Here is an 18,585-nt window from a genome sequence, read left to right on the forward strand (position 1 = left end):
ACAGGCAGGTCTTCCCACAGCTGCTTGGGGTCGGGTGCAGAGACAGGCAGGACCTTCCTGCTGCTCCTTGGTATGGCGGCAGGCCTTTGCGTGGCCCCCTCATTTTAGGGCAGATTTTCAAAGGGGTATGCGCGTATGTCCCGGGGCTTTCCTGGCAGGGCGTGTTGGGAGCGTGTCGGGGGGGGCATGTCGTGGCAGCGTGTCATCTGGGGGCGGGGCCGCAGGTGTGGTTCCGGCCCGGGGGCGTTTCGGGGGCGTGGCCAAGGCCTCCAAAATTGCTCCCGGGCGCGCGAGTTACGCCTACCTTGGGCAGGCGTAACTTTTCAAACAAAGGTAGGGGGGTTTAGATAGGGCTGGGGGGGTGGGTTAGGTAGGGGAAGGGAGGGGAAAGTGCAGGGGGGTGGAAGGAAAGTTCCCTCCGAGACTGCTTTGATTTCAGAGCGGCCTCGGAGGGAACGGAGGCAGGCTCCGCGGCTCGGCGCAGTATCTATTAAAATCCGGCATACTGTTGTTTGCGCCGGTCGCGCGAACAAAAGTACACACGGGCGTACTTTTTTAAAATCTGCCCCTTTGTATGCAAGAGGCTTCATGCATTTAAGCAAAAATGTTACCTTTCTGGATCTAAAACACATTATAAGTGATCGATATTTGTTCACGTTGGTTATACATGAATGATTTCAGCCTTTGGGACATTTGAGGTGTCCTCTAACCTGGGTGAAGAACGGCTGTTTCTGCTAAATACACATCAAAAGAAAAAGCAATACCAGAATCTTCTGGAAACCTACCACCCACTCGTGCTGTGCTGTTATGAATGGTCTAATTGTAGTGCTATACTTTGTGGCAGATTAAGTACTGCTGCATTTTACAACAGTTAAGGCAAATCGTCCAGGCAGGCTGCCAGCTGGTGCAGCAATGGAACTGATCCAAATCAGAACAGGTTTCAAGTGAAACACAAAAATAACAAAACAAAAGAAAACACGGAAAACCGCAATGCTCATCCAGGGCCATGAAAAAATCACCTAGAATAATTTCAATCATAGCTGTTGCATTGTTATTCCATTGCTGTTGTGGTCTCTTGCCTACTCACAACTCAGGAAGACCTTGATAAGGGGATCGCAATTTGCTGGGCACACAGCACTAGTGGATTGTTTGAGGGGCACCAGCCCCTCAAACAATCTGACTGTAGCATACTACAGTCAGATTCCCTATCATTTGTATTGGTTACTTTTTGCATACTAATTAGAAAGTTATTTTAAAACAATGGTGGGCAGGCGTAGTGGCTCTGAGGCAGTGCTGCATACTGTTATGCAGAGGGTCCCCGATTCATTCCCTGGATTGGGCCTGATCTGTACCCCGGGTCAAATGGGGCTAGGGATGCTGCAAAGGCAGCATTTGCAATCCCTGAGGGTCGGGAGTCCTGGTCATTCTTGAGGTTGACACCTGGTGGCTGGATTTAGAACCTATGCTACAGGATACCAGAAGGAGCCCTGGTGCATGGCTCTTGGCTTCAGCACTGTCGGCGGGAGACTGGGCCAACAAAAATAGCGGGGAAACCCCTGGTAATTCTGAATGAGTCTACTGATGCCAGAATTGCAGCACTGGTTCTGATTAAAGACAAGGAACAACTGGGCCAAAAAAAAAAAAAGTAATAGTATGATCAAGGTTATAAACTCACATTATTGAGCTTACTAGACATTAAACTCCTGAAGCATTGACAGGAAGTGGTGTGAGGACACAGCTCTGTAACAATATGTCATGCAGCGTAGGTACAGAATTATTAGGAGGTGAAACTGAAAGAAGCTGCTCAGACAGAACGTGAAGGCCTGTCATAAGTTAAGGATCTGGCATGCACTGAAGAGGACATTTAGAAAGTGTCATAAGTACAGCACAGAAGCAGTTCCATCGCTTCAAGCCAAGCCTTGTCAGAACAAGGCACTTTTGTATCTCAGAAGAAAAGACTAGTTTGCTCCTCTCCTTGGAATGTGGGAAACCGGAAAAAAAGAAGGAATATCTAGCCAGGCCTTCCAGGGCCTAGCAGAACTGAGGCTAATTACTGCAGGATGGGTTAGGAAAAAATATCTGGTTCATGTCACGGCTTTCTTGTTTTAAGCTCTATAACAGGCATAGGCAATTCTGCGCCTGGAATACCACAAACAGGGCTGGTTTTCAGGACATCCACAACGAATGCCAGGGGATCTGACTGTAATTTTAAAACAACATATCAATGAAGCATTGGCTATGGCTTTGCAAAAATCTTGGATTATTTCTAGGGAATACCAGTTTCTTCAGGTCGAATTCCCTATAGTACTGGTTATCTATGTTCTCCCCATAATTCACAAGACTCTTAACAACCCTCCCGGCTGCCCCATAATTTTAGCCAAGGGTTCTTACTGGAGCCCCTGTCTGTTTTCATCGATAAATTTTTGTGACCATTCGTTTCCTTTCTACCTTCCTATATACAAGACTCATCAGAAGTTATTAATCTGTTGGAATAATATTCTGGACCATTTGAGAATCGTTGTCTGGCTACAGTTGACATAGTTTCTCTTTACACTAAAGCCCCCCAGGATGCAGCTTTAGGCATGATAATGGACATTTTGTAATTGAGATATACCCATGACCAAATTTACAAACAAATTAAAGGAGTAGCTATAGGGGCCACCGAAGTGGTGAATCTTTACATGAGTCATTTCAAAAGGGTTTGGTTATCTCAACGTCCATAGAAGTCTTTCATCTCATTACGGAGGCGTTTTATAGACAACATTCTAGTTTTGTGGACTGGAGGTAAAACTTTGTTTCCAGAGCTTATGAAGTGGTTAAATCAATGTGACTGCAATTTTCCATTCACTTTCTTTATTAGTGACTCCCCTTGTCTTCCTTTTTTGGATACTGATATTAGGCTCATGAACAACTCTTTTGAATTTGCTATTTATAAGAAGCCCACAGATAGGAACACTGGGTTGCAATATCCCAGCTGCCACCCACAAGAATTACGTGACAAGTTGCCGATTTTTACAGCTTAGGCATCTGTGCTCAGCTGTCACGGAGTGTGAATCCATGGTCTGTGGTGTGGTTGGTACTACCCAGCGTGTGGGCACAGGCTGGGTCCATGCTGACGGCAGGCAGACACGCTACTTGCTGGAACTGAGAACTATTACCAGCCTCTCCCCCCCCCCCACAGGTTGAGCCCTTGGATTCTGAAGGCCGGCAGGGCGGAGTCGCATGTCCACAGCAGGAAGGGTGATCCAAGGGTCAGGACAGGCAGCAGTTGAAAGTGTGGGTATCCAGGCAGGGATTGAGGCAGGCAGCGATCAGGCAGAGCCAGAATCCAGGCAAGGGTCAAGGCAATGAGAGAACAGTCAGAGGGACAAGGAGAACAGAGGGCAGGGCCAAGGGTGAACAGGGGCAAGGCAAGGAACTGGGACAGCAAGGCAAGGACGGGAACAAGGCAGGCAGGAACTGGAATGAAGCAAGGGGTAGGCAGACAGGTACTGGAAAGAGGCAAGGGGTAGGCAGACAGGTACTGGAACAAAGTGAGAAGCGAGCCAGGCAGGTACTGGAAAGAGGCAAGAGGTAGGCAGACAGGTACTGGAACAAAGTGAGAAGCGAGCCAGGCAGGTACTGGAAAGAGGCAAGCAGCAAGGGAAGCAGGAGGAGCTGTTGCTGAGGCATCATCTGGAGGCAACACTGGTATTTAAATCCCCGGGCAAACTGACGTCATCCACAGGTGCCGCAGAGCTGTCTCCCAGTGTAGGCCCTTTAAACAGGGAAGTTGCAAGCGTGCGCACATGCATAAGGACAGGCCATGATCTTCAGCTAGAAAAACAATGTCTTATTTATTCTTCGTTTAATATAACTTTTTAGTTATCCCCCTTTTATTTGATCCAAGTTCTAAGCCCTGTCCAATGTAATTGCATTCTTACATGCTTGTTACCGTTACAATGTAAACCGAGATGATATGTAATTTTTTACATGAATCCCGGTATATACAAATGTTAAATAAAATAAATAAATAAATAATGGCAGAGTCGGCATCTGCATCAGAGGAAACTGCATCTAGGGTCCAGGCCTAGCTGGAGGTAAGGGATGCCGGCCATGGGATGGGCAGACACCGCAGCCAGTGCCACATGACCAACTATGATCAAGTTTAAGAAGAAAGCAGCAGAGATGCATGCGGGTTTTGTCCAAAGAGGTCTATTTATTTATTTTCAATCATTTATATTCCACTTCTTTACCAAATTCTGTATAAAGCAGATCACAACATAATTAAACATCCATTTTATAAAATACAAATTTAAAAATCCAGTATATTAACAAAACCCTTGAACTGTTAATAGGGAAGCTTATAAGAGAGCTAAGTGGGCAAATTGCAATTTGTTATTTTGTCCCCGAGTGCATCAACTCCAATCACTTTTGGTTTCTGTGTTACCCTACTCCCCAAAGATTTTTCGGGTCCAACAAAGCATTTGCAAAATATTGGTGGGTTTTACAACGTCACATAAGAACATAAGAAAATGCCATACTGGGTCAGACCAAGGGTCCATCAAGCCCAGCATCCTGTTTCCAACAGTGGCCAATCCAGGCCATAAGAACCTGGCAAGTACCCAAAAACTAAGTCTATTCCATGTTACCATTGCTAATGTCAGTGGCTATTCTCTAAGTGAACATGGTCACTCTGGCCTTCTTGCTCCCGCCTAGCCTTTCAGCCCTGTCCTGTGGCCTCCTCAGCCTTCCAGCCTGGTCTTGCCACCTCCTCAGCCTTCCAGCCCTGTCCTCTGGCAGCCTCAGCTTTCTTTCCTTGACTTGCGGCCTTCGGGCCTTCTAGGCTCACCTAGCTCTGCCTTGTGGCCTGCTTAGGCCTTGTCTGTTCTACCTTGTTTTGTCTTAGGATTCTTGCTGTACCTTAGTTCCTTGTTTCATGCATTTGTATTCCTTGTTCAGTTCCTGTGGTCCAGCCCTAGTCATAGCTTTTCTAGCCTTAGTCCTGTCCTTCCCATCCTTGATGCCCCAGGCCTTGTCTCCAGTTATAGGCCTGTTTTCAGTCCTAGGCCTTGTTTCCAAACACAGCCCTGTCTTCAGTTCCAGGCCTTGAATCCACTTCCAGCCCTTATCTCCAGTCCTGCCTACCTCCAAGCTCAACCATCTCTCCTGCTCCAGCCCTTGGCTCCAGCTCCACCTGTCTTCAGTATCAGCCCTGTCTCCAGCTCCAGGCCATGCCTCTAGTACCAGCTGTGTTTCCAATTCCAGGCCTTCTCTCCTGTTCCAACTAAGTCCTGCCAGCCACCAGAACTTGAGGGCTCAACCCGAGGGGGAAGTGGCTGGTCCGGGCAGAAGATCTAGTCTGGCCTTGTCCTAGAGTCTGGCCCTGCTCCTGCTGGGGGAAATCCCACACTCAGCCTGCTCATGGCATATGGAGATGGGCATGGATCACTTTGGCTTGCTCTCCCAATTTGCAATTGGAAAGATATTCATCTCACCAAATTTCATACAAGTCCCATCATTAAATGGATCCGCAGTTTAAATATCAATTTTCATTTGCTATTAAGGAGATACTCATCTTAATATATCAAGTCAAAGTCCTGAGTCCCGACACGATCGTGTTTCGAACCAACAGGTCCTGCTTCCTCCGTTCCATCAGCAAAATTTCCAAACAGCCATATCGTATCTCCTTAATTGCAAATGAAAACTGATATTTAAACTGCGGATCCATTTAATGATGGGACTTGTATGAAATATAGTGAGATGAATATCTTTCCAATTGCAAATGAATTTTGTGTTTAAATTGAGCACTCATCCTATGACATGTGAAACATGATATTGTAGTTTGTCAGCATACAGCAAGATTTTTGCATATATTTTAACAAAAATTAAAAAAAACAACAAAATAAGTTGGAGTTGAAAATAACGTAAAGTGACCTATTACCAATTTTGCGTTTGATTGATATACAAACTCTGTGAGTTTGGGTCCCACATCAAACTATAAAATCATATACTACTTAGGGCAGTTTTTATGATTTATAAACAATCCCTCCATATAGCAAGTAAGCATGAGCCATGGCTTGAAACTTACTCTAGAATTCAGTTGGACAGTGCAGAAGTAGTTTGCGGGATCTTATAACAAGGCAAAATTTATGCCAGTGTGTCTTTTTTTCCTAACAATTAATCTGCTGAAGGGCTAGAAAAGCTAAGGTTTTATTCTGAAGCAAGTGGTAGTAAAACAAGAGAGAAAGGATGGAAGTCTATTAAAAACTTCAGAGTCGCACAGGCATCCGATCGGCAGCAATGTCCTTAGGTTGTCACCTATACATAGGAGGCACAAGATCTCTAGCACCTTCTCCCCACTCCCTGGCTCAATCTCCCCTACCCCCTCCTAACAGCAGGAGGCGAACAATGTTTCTTAACTGCATCTGCCTCCTCCTCTGCCTCTGAAGTCTGGACACCTGCTGACAGTAGGTCCTGGAGAGCAAGCCAAAGTGATCCATGCCCATCTCCATATGCCATGAGCAGGCTGAGTGTGGGATTTCCCCCAGCAGGAGCAGGGCCAGACTCTAGGACAAGGCCAGACTAGATCTTCTGCCCGGACCAGCCACTTCCCCCTCGGGTTGAGCCCTCAAGTTCTGGTGGCTGGCAGGACTTAGTTGGAACAGGAGAGAAGGCCTGGAATTGGAAACACAGCTGGTACTAGAGGCATGGCCTGGAGCTGGAGACAGGGCTGATACTGAAGACAGGTGGAGCTGGAGCCAAGGGCTGGAGCAGGAGAGATGGTTGAGCTTGGAGGTAGGCAGGACTGGAGATAAGGGCTGGAAGTGGATTCAGTGCTGACAGTAGGTCAGTCACACAAGACCACAGGGCCCTTGCATGACTCAGATTTCAGAATGAAGCTGTTGCATTTGGAAGTCTGCAGACTGCTCCGCGAACTACTGCATTCACCTTCCCAGGCCAGGTCGGCCTCATGCCTCTCATGTGTTGAAACGATGCCAGCCAGCCACGCAACAGGACACTGCTTTCCAACGCAGTGAGATGCTGCCAGCAGGACGCCACCGATTGCAACGCACCATGCATCACTGCCCCTGCATTTAAAGGGACCCCGACAGGAAAGTCCCCACGAACCCTAGAGATGACATCGTTGGAGCTGCCCTATGTAAGGGCAGCTCCCCGGAAGCAACCCACCTCAGCAACAGGTCCAGCTACTAAGCGTAGTGCGTGTTGCTCCCCAATCTTCATCCTCAGCATGTTTCAGTCTTCTTCAGCCTGTTCCAATATTTGTCCTCACCTGCCGATCTATTTCTGCTTTGTCTGTCTACCTCAGCTCTATCCAGCTCTCTTCTTCTCCCTCAGATGGATACTTGGTTTGACCTCTGCTTGGACTCTGTATATACGTGATCGCTGCCTGCCCTTGACCTCTGCCTGGACTCTGGATACGCTCGACTGCTGCCTGCCCTTGACCCTTGCCCAGACCTTGACCCATCTACTCGCTGCCTGCCTATGTCCTTCACCTGACCTCGGACTACATATCCAGTCATCAGCAGAAAACCTCATCTAAGTCCTGCCAGCCCCAGCACCCAAAGGCTCAACCCTAGGTGAACATGGGCTGGTACAGGTGAAGGATCTGATCAGTCTCTGCTTTGCCTAGTTCCACCTCATGATGGCAAGAACCTGCAGGGCTCCTCCCTGTAGGTAGAGCCAATGTCACTGCAGCCCAAGGTCCAAAGACACAACAGAAGCCAGCAGAGGAGGCAGGCAGACACACAAGAAGAGGTACTGCTCTCCTCTTGCCAGCGGGAGGAGTGAGGGGAAAGAGGCCACACCACCCCTAGGCACATGTCTACTTTGCCTAATAGGAAATCTGGCCCTGTACATATAACACATTATATATTTATTTAAGGGTGCAGCCTTGGCTGGATTCAGAGTCTGGCATCCTGTTTCCTGTGTACTGCTTCCTGATTCTGTGTCTATGCCTGTCATGTTGCCTGTTTCTGGACTGGCTCGGCAGGAATCCAGCACCTAGTGCTCATGGTATTTCAGGTTTTCCCTGATCTGTGCTCTTGGCTGGCTCATTATTCTGGTTTGCTCCTATAACCTCATCTGATCCTGACCTTGCCTTGCCCGTCTCTAGCCTGCCTGCTTGGATTTCCTGGTTGATACTTTGCTCTTGTGTTTAGACTGTTTTTACTGTAAGGATTTGATAAGTTGTCAGATGTTCTGTGAGAGCCCACCAATACTTGTAACCTGTTCCTGATCTTATCTCCATTTTTTTGTCAGCCATAAACTCCCCAAACAGGGTTCCCATGCCTCAGCTGCCTATGACTCCGCTGGAGGTCCTGACAATCTATTAGACAATAACTTATAAATAGCATTATACAAGATATACATACAGCATCTCAGCCAGATGTAGTAAAGGGTTTTCCCATGTTGTATCTATGGGAAAAACCCTTTAGCACATCTGGCCCACAGCACCTCGGAAACTTATACAGCCATCTTTAGAATGAATGCCAGTCACTCATTTCAGTGCTAGGACTTTGCTGTAGATCAGTTTTGGAAATCTGGTTCCTAATCACAGTTAGTAATTCATTTGTTGTTTCAGTGATTATCAATTAAGCACTCCGTGCTAATCAAACCAAATGCTGTCCCTGGCATCTAGAAATATGTTTTCCATAACTGAGCCAGAGCACATTCTGCAATTTTATGTGCACAAGCTAGTTCAACCAAGTTATATAAAGAAAAAAAATCTGTTTGACTAAACTGGTTAAACAATAACTTTTCGTGGTTGCAGCAGAATGAGCAGAGGAATGTGATGCCTTACATCAGTGGCTCCCAACCCATGGTCCATGAGGCCATCACGGGAAACAAGAAAGAAGATAAGTTTCCGAGGCGCCACTCTTGGGGGAATCAGCAGCGGTGGCCTGGTGTGAGCCACAAAATCAGCAATTAGGTGAGAGAAAGAAATAAGGGATGGATGGAGTAGAGAAGAGACAGCAATGTGTGGTGGAGTGGTGGTGGGGACAGGCTGGAATAGTTCCCCAAACCTTTGGAGGTTAAAAAGGAGTCCACATACCAAAAAGATTGGGGAGCCCTGCTTTAGCTACAACAAATGTTCTAAAGATTTCTTTTATCTGTGAACAGAACCGGGGACTTTGGAAGCTGCAATAATCCTTAATCTTAAGTGTCGAGCCTCCAATTATATATAAAAAGCAGTCGCTTTGTTTGCGGGATGTTTGACAATGTCCGTGCTGCTGTCTGCGCAGGCATGGAGGCCAGGCCCCACCAGCCGAAGAACACACACTGCGGTGGTAGTGCCTGGCATGGCTGGCGGGGAGCCCAGCCCCCACCCAGCTGCCAGGACTGAGGTGGGGGCAGGGGAGGAAGCATGGAAGGACGGGGGAATGAGAGTGGGGATTGCAAGAAGGAGTGGGCCCATTCTCTCTCTCATACCCACACAGCCCCCAAGGCTCCCTGCACCCACAGACGCCACTCACCAACGCAATCCCGACAACCACTAAGCCCTAGCTGAGGGCTCTGTAAAGAGCCTGTAGTGGAGGGAGTTTACACCTAGCCAGCCATTTCTCTGATGGGGTTTCCCACCAGTTATTTATATTTGCAATCTGTTGGCTTCCTTTTGTGCAACTCTAGCAGGTGGCTTGTGTGGTTGAAGTGCATTTAAATAGCAGATTGGGGCGGGGTTACTTTTTACTTGTAGCCTCTGCTATCCTATACCTACACCCACTCACCGCCCCACTTCTGGTTTTTATGATTTCAAATCTTCAAAGGACAGAGGCCTGACTTTTTGAAACTTGACTCAGATCAAGTAGTTAGGAAAAGGAGGTTTGGAAAAGTTGGGCTTAAAAAGAAAATATATTTTGCCTAGAAATACAATGTTAAGTTACCATGGGCATGGGGACTTTTGAGCGCTGCTCTCCCTGCGATGAGTGTAGGTTAGCAGGGGTGGGGGGAAGAAGGAGCAGCATGGATTTTCTTCCTTCTCTTTTCTCCCCTCCCCCTCCATAGACCTTCCTTCTCCTCCACTCCCTCCTCCATTTTCCTTAACTTTTTAATGCGTGATACCAATCACCACTCCCTCCTCACATCCCATAGCATTCACCGCCTCTCATGCTACCTGCCCCTCCTCCACCACCTGTATTAGCCTTCTCTTCACTTCCTTCCAGCATTCGTCTCCATCCCCACCTCCCCCAACATTCCCCCACTCTTTCACAAAATGATTGTACATTCCTACCTTATAAACAGCAGGGGAGATGAGGGGAGAAGGTATGAGCCACACAGAGGGAAGACAAAGCAAGGTGAAATATCTGGAAGGCTGTCAGCAATGTTCACAGTCTTTGGGTAATACAATTCTAGACATGCTAGCCCTCATGGCTGAGGGAGATCTGGATATTGTTGCTATCTTGACTCATGGTTCAATGATGAGTCCATGCCTGGGAGACAGCCATATGGGGCTATATGTAAAAAAGAATAAGGAAGGCTGAAAAGTTGTAGAAAAATATCAAGGCAACTGAAAAGCAAGGGCTATGTGGAAAGGAGGTGGTGTGGGTCAATCTAGAAGGAGCAGATGGCACTGCTCCTTCTAGAGAGCAGACCTCTGGCACAAAGGGAAGAGCTGACTAGAAATCTAATTAAAGACTTGCTGTACATAAGACTGTAGTGCAAAGGGAGGTGTTTCTAGTGTGAGATTCTCATCTAGCAGATGCAGACTGGAGCATCCCACGTGCAGAATCAAGGACACGCCACAAATGATAAAGGAATCCACAAGAGAAGAGGTGATAATGGACCTGGTACCTACAAAAGGGGAGAGAGCTTCTAATTCTCTGTAGGTGGTCTCCTATGCTCCAGTGATCATCAGGCAGCTTGGCTTAATATCAGGCTCATAAAGTGCCTGGGCGCCCGCTCTCCTGGGCACGCGATTCAGTATGCAAATGAGGGCCCGCGCTAATAAGGAGGCACTAGGGACGCGCTAGTGTCCCTAGTGGCGGAAGTGGTGGCTGTCAGCGGGTCTGACAGCTGACCCTTAATTTTACCGGCATCAGTTGTCGAACCCACTGACAGCCACGGGTTCGGAACACGGAAGCCAGCAAAATCAAGCGTCTGTTTTCCAACCCACGGGCTGCGGGCAGATTTTTTTTTATTTTTGGGGCCTCTGACTTAATTTCGCTATGATATTAAGTCGGAGGTGTACAGAAAAAACTGCTTTTCTGTACACTTGCCTGGTGACATCTGAAATTAACGCCTGCCTTTGGCAGGAGTTAATTTCTGAGAGTAAAATGTGTGGCTTGGCCGCACATTTTGCTTTCTGTATTGTGGGTGACTACCTAATAGGCTCATCAACATGCATTTGCATGTGATGAGCGCTATGAGTTTCGGGGGGGGGGGGGGGGGGGGGGGGGGGGGTTGGCCATGCATTTTCCACGCGCTAATACTGTATAAGGGGTAATAATAGCGCTTCAAAAAAGCGCAGCCAAACAGGGGCTAACTGTGCGCTTGGCCTGAGCGCACCGTTCTGTATTGGCCTATATGAGAGCAAAGGCAGAAAGTGGGCACAGAAAGGTCAAGGTCTTGGACTTCAAGCATGCCAACTTTGATAAAACAGGGCAGTATCTTAATGAAGCACTGGCAAGATGGGAAAATCGTACAGGATAATTTTCAAAAGAAAATGTAAATGTAACAGACTATCAAAGCAATTTTCCAAAGCCCATTAACCCATGTTACGTGCACTTACACGGGTTGAATCTACTGACAATTCAAAAGCATATATTGTAGCAATTTTCAAAGGCATTTGAATTTTTTGTTTTGCTTTTAATAAACAAAAAGAAACAAAAAAAAAAAAGAAAAAGAAAAAAACCTTGAGTGCATAGACACAGTAGCATAGTAGATAATGGCAGAAAAAGGCCATCTGGCCAGTCCAGTCTGCTTATTCTTTCCATACTAAGGATGCATCCTTGCTATTAGCCACAAAATGTGACCACCTGCAAGATTTCTCCTTAACTAGGACAATCTTTTGTATCTATCTTGGGTAGAAGAGCAAATAAGATCCTCACTTAGTTCCCTCCAGCACTCACGTTTCCTGTGCCTCACCCCAAAGCTCTGTAGTAATCCAAATAGCCTGCAATATTAGCATGGCCATTGCCCTAACAGCCAGCCTTCTAGGTCTGCTGTGTGCTCTATCAGACAGAGCAAGCTATGTGAGCACCTGCTTTTCCCAGGAGTTCTATTGTTGAACTTGCAGTCTGCCAGACAAACTTAGCCATGTGATTGCCTGTGTTTATGCAAGGACTTCTCTGAGCCGGAGACAGTTTTCAAGGGTGATGATTCAGATGAACTGAACTAAACTATGGTGAACCTGGAAGATGTAGTAGGCCATACTGAGTAGTAAATCGCCTAGACCGGATGGTACACCCCAGGGTACTGAAAGAACTAAAAAATGAAATTTCAGACCTATTATTAAAATCTTCCATTGCACTTGAAGACTGGAAGGTGGCCAATGTAACCCCAATTTTTAAAAAGAGCTCCGGGGTGATATGGAAAACTATAGACCAGTGAGCCTAACTTCAGTGCCAGGAAAAATTGTGGAAATAAAATCACAGAACATTTAGATAGACATGGTTTAATGGGACATAGCCGGCATGGATTTACTTGCCTCACAAATCTACAAGGACCAACAATGCCACTGAATGTTGCAGTCTGGGAAAACAAATAAGCATAGGGGTAACTTGCAGCTGTCACTACTCTTAACCAATAAGCCTGAAACCTTTGATGCAACTCCAACATAGCTGTCTGCTTCAACAGCAGGACATAACCAGGAATTGGACTCAAACAGCAACCAACAAGGGCCCTGACTTTGATGGTCTGGGAAACTGATAAATATGGGGGTGACTTGTATGGCATAGCACAAACTACCATAAGCTTGCTGGGCAGACTGGATGGACTGTTCATCCTTTTCTGCCGTCATTTCTAAGTTTTTGTGTTACATTTTTATGAAGAGGGGAATAAACATGTGGACAAAGGTGAACCGGTAGATGTGATGTATGTGGATTTTCAGAAGGCGTTCAACAAAGTCCCTCATGAGAGGCTTCTAAGAAAACTAAAAAGTCATAGGAGTCGATATCCTTTTGTGGATTGCAAACCGGTTAAAAAACAGGAAACAAAGAGTAGGATTAAATGGTTTGTTTTTACAGTGGAAAAAGGTAAACAGTGGAGTGCCTCAGGGATCTGTACTATGACTGGTGCTTTTTAACATATTTATAAATGATATGAAAAGGGGCATGATGAGTGAGGTGCTTAAATTTGTGGATGACACTAAATTATGCAAAGTAGTTAAATCTCAAGTGGATTGTGATAAATTGCAGGAGGACCTCATGAGACTGGAAGATTGAGCTTCCAAATGGCAGATGAAGTTTAACATGGACAAGTGCAAAGTGATGCATATAGGGAAAAATAACCCATGCTATAGTTACACAATGTTAGGCTCTATCTTAGGAGTTACCACCCAGGAAAGAGATCTAGGCATCATGGTGGATAATACATTGAAATCATCAGCTCATTGTGCTGTGGCAGTCAAAAAAGCAAACAGAATATTAAGAATTATTAGGAAGGGATGGCGAATAAAATGGTGGATGTCATAATGCCTCTGTATCGCTCCATGGTGAGACCGCACCTTGAATGCTGTGTGCAGTTCTGGTCGCCACATCTCAAAAAAGATATAATTGCGATGGAGAAGGTACAGAGAAGGGCCACCAAAATTATAAAGGGGATGGAACAGCTCCCCAATGAGGAAAGGCTAAAGAGGTTAGGGCTGTTCAGTTTGGAGAAGAGACGGCTGAGGGGGGATATAATAGAGGTCTACAAAATCATAAAAGGACTTGAATGGGTAAATGTGAATTGGTTGTTTACTCTTTTGGATAAAACAAGGACTAGGGGACACTCCATGAAGTTAGCATGTGGCACATTTAAAACAAATCAGAGAAAATTATTTTTCACTCAACGCATAATTAAGCTCTGGAATTAATTTCCAGAGGATGTGGTTATGGCAGTTAGTGTAACTGGGTTTCAAAAAGGCTTGGATAAGTTCCTAAAGCAAAGTCCATAAACTGCTATTAATCAACAAGGATTAGTAGCTCGGAATCTATTCATTTAAGCCCAAATTTTAAAAGCCCAGTGTGCGCAAAAACCGGGGGATACATGTGTGGCTGGGCCGTGCTCGTGCCGAGTACATTTTAAAAATGGCCCAGGCACATGCGTATCCCCTGATATGCGCAGAAGTGCCAAGCTCCTTGAAAGGGGCTAATAGGGCAGGGGCCAACCGGGACAGCGGCCATTATTCAGATGATGTAAGTTCCAAAATAATTAAAAAAAAGGTTGGAAAAGGAGTTTTAGGGGAAGGGGGATAGGAAAGTCCCCTCCCACTCCGCTCCTTAATTGGAAAGGCCCGATCGTGTTGCCATGCGTATTTTTTTTAAATCCCTCCCTTGTGTGCGCGGGAATTGTATTTTATAACATGCGTGTGCCAAAGCATGTTATAAAATCACTACGTCCATGTGCGCGCGCGGGTTTTAAAATTTACCCCTTAATGTTTGGGTACTTGCCAGGTTCTTGTGGCCTGGTTTGACCTCTGTTGGAAACAGGATGCTGGGCTTGATGGACCCTTGGTCTGACCCAGCATGGCATCTCTTGTTTTTATATTCTTATATTAATATTATATTTTTTCGAGCAACCAATGATTCTCTGTGCTTAGCCTATGACCTCTTAAACTTAATCACTGCTCTAGCCACCAATACCCACCCTGGGATGACTAAATGAGAAGTGATCTAAGAAAGTTACTCGAGTGGTCAAGCACTTAGTGCAAAATCATGCTTTTGAGGGTGCAGATATCTAAGGGAGCAGCATGCAATAAGGATGGGGGTGAGGTACCACATGCATCAATCAGAAGAGACCTCTGAGTGATCATATCTCATGATCTCATGACAGCAATACGGTGCGATAAGGATATGGCCAATGCCAAACAGATGTTTTCATAACAATGAGTGCAGAAAGAGATATCACTTAGTCCGAAGGTATCTTCCAAAACTTTATTATAATTCTTATAAATCTTTGTAAAAGGCGGCAGCTCCGTTCATGTTTACAAATAATAGCGTCTTAAGTCCCCCGACACGGACCCGCGTTTCGCGGTGGCTGCTTCGGGAGGGACGTGAACTTTCATATAATCATCTGTATACATTTGAAACAGCATTTACTTTCATTGCGCTCCTGACTCTGTTAAAACAATGAAAGTAAATGCTGTTTCAAATGTATACAGATGATTATATGAAAGTTCACGTCCCTCCCGAAGCAGCCACCGCGAAACGCGGGTCCGTGTCGGGGGACTTAAGACGCTATTATTTGTAAACATGAACGGAGCTGCCGCCTTTTACAAAGATTTCTAAGAATTATAATGAAGTTTTGGAAGATACCTTCGGACTAAGTGATATCTCTTTCTGCACTCATTGTTATGAACATATCGTAGTAGAGTGCAGTTTTGCTTTATTGTTCTTTTGGATCAGTGCCAAACAGATGCCATGGTGACCAGGGAGCAGTATAACCAGTAGAAAGAAGATGAGTACACCTCGGTACAGGTCACTGGTGAGAATACTGTGTCCAGTTCTGAGGATGTACCTCTAAAAGGATATAGATAAGGTGGAGACAGTCGAGAGGCTATCAAATGGTGCAGGATCTACACCAAGAGCCATATGACATGAGATTTAAGGACTTAAAGAAGTATATTTTGGATAAGCAATAGGGAGATGAGATAGAGACATTCAACTACCTCAAAGATATAAATTCACAAGAAGCTAATTTTTCTCAGTGGAAAGAATGCTCTAGGTCACACCATAAGGCTGCAAGGGAATCGACTTAGTAGCAACATCAGAAAATATTTCTTCACAGAAAATGCAGTGGATACATGGGATGACCCCCCCTAGTGGAGGTGATACAGACAAAACTAACAGAATTCAAGAAAGCAAGGAATAAGCACAAAGGATCCTTAGTTGTGAAGAGCTGAGATTAACTGTGGTATTGCATGGTGGCATAGTAAACACCAAGGACGAATAACATCAGTGGTGACTATAACGCAAATAACCTATGAAGCAGTCAGTTGAACCAAGGGGAGTGCAGTATTCAACGCCATTAATGCTGGTAGTCAGTGATTTACCGGGGTAAATTGGCTGTGCTAAAATAGCTTTTATTATATTGTTAGCTGCCTTTAGGGAAGGATAAGAAAAAAAATGTGCGCAGATTGAAGATTTACAATCCCACATGCATTATTTTCTGTAAAATTCTACTGTTGTCACCACTTTTAGTTTCTATCTATGGCATTGCACCATGAATGAAAATGGGCAGACTAGATGGGCCTCCCTTGCCATCATATTCTGCGTCTTCACTGCTTCCTTAATGTTTTCTTAACCCTTTGTGTGCCGCTATGCCTTAAGTTTTGTAAATTATCCTTTTGAGGTACACAAAAGCAATTTTTTTCTGTAATGAACAAATGATCTTCCAGGTGAATATAGTACATAAGTGACCCAAATAAAATTAAACTAGATCTCAACAGATTAACACGGAATAGGTTGAATCGAATAAACTGATAAGCAAGTCTCAGAGGGGCTGCAATGTAAGTAGAAGAGTTTGTTGAACAGGAAATCCTAGCTTTGACGCATTTTGAGTTACGATTCAGACGTACCAATGTTTCTAAACCAACATCCATTAACCAACTAACCACACTTGTTCCACCTGCGCGAGCATCTCCCGACAGGCACATGAGGTCTGGAGAGGTGACACCAGTAGGAATAGTTTCCTCTTAGTATAATGTCCTATAGAGAAGCCTAGGCCCTTTCTTCTCCAGATAAAAATAAAAAAGTAACACTTTAAAATGTCACTGCTTTTTACGGTGCTACATATTACCAAATTCTGGGTTACTTTGATGAACATAGGGTATTGGGCTGGAAGCAATCCCCCATTTATAACATTGTACCTATGGGACAATTGGTTTCCACTTACAACATTTTGACTGACGACATGGTTGTCGGGAATCAGTTGTCTTAAATCTGAGGACTTTCTGTACTTGGAAGGCTCTCGTGTGGGTGGGTAGCCATATCCATTAATTCTTTCAGATATAAACTGGTCTGGATAATGAAATAGATAAGTTTACATAAATAAAACATCTCCGTGGTTATCTCAGTCTAGGAGACAGTGGTGAATTTTGAGAATTCTAGCGAGACATATTTAAAATTTATATTAGCTTCCTTTATGAAAAATGGAGCATTCCGCAGCAGGTTGTCTGGTTAGAAATGGCTTACTTGGAAAACTTCATAAAAAAGGAGATGGGCTACAATCACTTTGAGTCCCGGTGTGTGATTTTCAGTTGAATAAAAAATGAGAAAGAAGTTCCAGAAGGCCTGATGTGCTTACTATGTTTTACCCACGAACATGGAGGTCGATATTCAAAAGTTATCCATCTAAATGGCTACTCGGTGATATTCATCGCCGTATGCGGCTACATTTTCGCTGCATAATGAGTTGCGCAGCTAGAATTTAGCTGCATAAGTCCGAGGCATTCCGGGGGCAGGCGGGAGGCTTTTCTCGGCGAAGCATATTCAGTTAGCCACTTAGTCATAGGGCCGACCTAAAGTTCGCCGATTAGATATAACTGGCTAACTTTAAGATAGCTGGGTAGATTTGTGGTGAAGTCGTGCCACTGAATATACCCTGCCAGTTACTCAGATATATTTATCCGGCTAACTAGTCAAACCACATAGCAGCCTAAAATGGACCCCATCAATTTTAACTTGCCCACTGTGCTTCTCTGCAACATCTGGCCCAGAGGTTTACTCTACTTCCAGTCTGACGACTAACATAAGAACATGCCATACTGGGTCAGACCAAGGGTCCATCAAGCCCAGCATCCTGTTTCCATCAGTGGTCAATCCAGGCCATTAGAACCTGGCAAGTACCCAAAAATTAAGTCTATTCCATTATACCGTTGCTAGTAATAGCAGTGGCTATTTTCTAAGTCATCTTAATTAATAGCAGGTAATGGACTTCTCCTCCAAGAACTTATCCAATCCTTTTTTAAACACAGCTATACTAACTGCACTAACCACATCCTCTGGCAACAAATTCCAGAGTTTAATTGTGCGTTGAGTTAAAAAGAACTTTCTCCGATTAGTTTTAAATGTGCCACATGCTAACTTCATGGAGTGCCCCCTAGTCTTTCTATTATCTGAAAGAGTAAATAACCGATTCACATCTACCCGTTCTAGACCTCTCATGATTTTAAACACCTCTATCATATCCCCCCTCAGCCACCTCTTCTCCAAGCTGAAAAGTCCTAACCTCTTTAGTCTTTCCGCATAGGGGAGCTGTTCCATTGCCCTTATCATTTTGGTCGCCCTTCTCTGTACCTTCTCCATCGCAACTATATCTTTTTTGAGATGCGGCATCCAGAATTGTACACAGTATTCAAGGTGCGGTCTTCACCATGGAGTGATACAGAGGCATTATGACATTTTCCGTTTTATACACCATTTCCTTTTCTAATAATTCCCTACA

The 18,585-nt window shown here is 45.1% G+C and overlaps 1 protein-coding gene across 1 annotated transcript in view; it reads left to right on the plus strand.

The window, feature by feature from the left end:
* Nucleotides 1–8,840: 8,840 nt before the first annotated feature.
* Nucleotides 8,841–18,585, plus strand: part of GHRH (growth hormone releasing hormone) — a 73,372-nt gene continuing 63,627 nt past the window's right edge. Inside the window, exon 1 of the mRNA XM_029613864.1 lies at nt 8,841–8,932. The gene's annotated coding sequence lies outside the window, so the exon portion shown is untranslated. The remainder of the gene's footprint in view (nt 8,933–18,585) is intronic.

The sequence above is a fragment of the Rhinatrema bivittatum genome, chromosome 8, assembly GCF_901001135.1.
Source record: "Rhinatrema bivittatum chromosome 8, aRhiBiv1.1, whole genome shotgun sequence".
NCBI classification, from domain to species: domain Eukaryota; kingdom Metazoa; phylum Chordata; class Amphibia; order Gymnophiona; family Rhinatrematidae; genus Rhinatrema; species Rhinatrema bivittatum.